The following is a 2,207-nucleotide window of genomic DNA, read 5'->3' on the forward strand; positions in this document are numbered from 1 at the left end:
TGACTTCTGATTGGGCAATAATTCGATTGCATACACGATCAAGTCGCTGCTAAGTCGTGACTTGAAAACCGCAGTGTGGCAACGCGCGTTCGCGTCCGGCGCCACAAAAAATTACCAAATTCATTCGGCCTTTCACCTACCTCACCTACGTCACTTGCAATATACACATATCGCCAGAAGCATTCTTCTTTTACTGCAGAGTGAGAATATAAGAACTTTCTTCTCAATTATTTTCTTCAGAAAGCATATGACAGACCTGAATTGGCTTTTTACTATTCTATATTCAGTTTCACACGAATATTTATTTACATGACAAAAATAATGTAAACACACAAGTTAACGACGATTTCTAACTTAAAGATATATAGGCACATGTCCATTGCACATTTTCTCGCATAAAACAGTTCAGATTTCAATTTCAGTTAAGAGGACACTCATTTCGTTTGTTGCTCTACAAATTTTTCTTTTTTTTCGGAATCTTAAGACTCCCCTTTGATCATGACTGACCATGGGATTGCACCTAGAAAGTTACCCTCCGAGGCACAAGTCCGAGCAAGGTTATTTATGGAAGGCCAGCAGTCGCCCATGCATACCGGCCTCTCCTCTCCATGCCACCGATGCTATCCAAGGGAAAGGCAATGACCAATACAGCTTGGCACCTGTGCCGTCGCAACTCATTTCTACAGCTGAGTGAACTGGAGCAACGTGAAATAAAGGGTCTTGCTCAAGAACACAACACGCAGCCCGGTCCGGGATTCGAACTCACAACCTCACGATCGTAAGTTCGACGCTCTAACCACTGAGCCATGCGCCTTCACTTTCGGAATCACAATTTACATTATATGAAACAGGAATACTAAAAATGAAGGGGGGAAAAATCTTTTCTTTTCCTATGAGATATAGGGTTTCGGGGAACAGCTAATCCAAAATTGCACCTATTTATTTGACACCTATTGTTCAAAAAAAAAAAAAAAACTACTGAAAGGGGGTTGGATTAATTAGGTGGCTGAAAAGTTCATAGGCTGACTCTGGGTGATGCTAGAGCTGTGAAATGCATTAATTTCAACTCTTCTCATTAATAACAGCATTCTCCTGATTTGGCCCCATCTGAATATGATCTGTTGCCCAACATGAAAAAACACTGGGCTGGGAACCAATATCGCAGTGAATATGACGTCATATCTGCCATCGATAACAGTCTTGACCTTCAGGATGAAAGTTTGTTCGCCAATGGGACGCAAGCACTGAAAAGTAAACCTAATTTGGTTACATTCCATGAGAGTCTTTTAGTTAGTCTATGAATTTTTCAGCCGACCCTCGTGTCTCTCGAAATTGATACCTTCTAAGGAGTCGTCCGAGTCAACGAAGGAGTCTCTCAGAGAGAGATAGAGAGAGAGAGAGAGAAAGAGAGAGAGAGAGAGAAAGAGAGAGAGAGACTATGTAGGTACACTTATTAGCGTAGCTAGAGTGGGGGCGGTAGGGGAAGTTCGCCTCGGGCGGCACTTTTAAAGGGGCACCACTTTTGGGTCTGCTGTAGACAATATGTGTTTTTTGTGGGCGGCAAACAGAAGGTCCGCCCCGGGCGGCACACATTCTAGCTACGCTAGTGGGTACACTGAGGTACACTGTATTGGGGGGAAAAGACAGAATAATTAAGGTTGGTACACTTTTGATCGTACGACTGCTTGATCTCAGCTAACTAATAACAACTCGAACTGAGATGAACTAAAGAGAGAAGCTTACAATACTTGCTCAATCTGTTAGAAATAGCAGGCAAATCTTTTTAAAACCTTCTCATCTTAATTGGTTAATGCAGTCCTAGATAGAAGAAAAATCCTTTTCAAATCATATTTATTCTTTTATTGCCCACAAGGAGGCTAAACATAGAGGGGACAAACAAGGACAGACAAAAGGATTAAGTCGATTACATCGACCCCAGTGCGTAACTAGTACTTAATTTATCGACCCCGAAAGGATGAAAAGCAAAGTCGACCTTGGCGGAATTTGAACTCAGAACGTAACGGCAGACGAAATACCGCTAAGCATTTCGCCCGGCGTGCTAACGATTCTGCCACCCCGCTGCCATCCTTCTCAAATCATATTAACTTATAGGACCGGTTTCCAGTGTTTCCGCAGCGCAACGTGTAATGAAGTGTTTTGCTTAAAAAAAAAAACGCTACGCATCGGTCGGTCCAGGAAGCGATACC

This window comes from Octopus bimaculoides, chromosome 1 (genome assembly GCF_001194135.2).
Source record: "Octopus bimaculoides isolate UCB-OBI-ISO-001 chromosome 1, ASM119413v2, whole genome shotgun sequence".
NCBI classification, from domain to species: domain Eukaryota; kingdom Metazoa; phylum Mollusca; class Cephalopoda; order Octopoda; family Octopodidae; genus Octopus; species Octopus bimaculoides.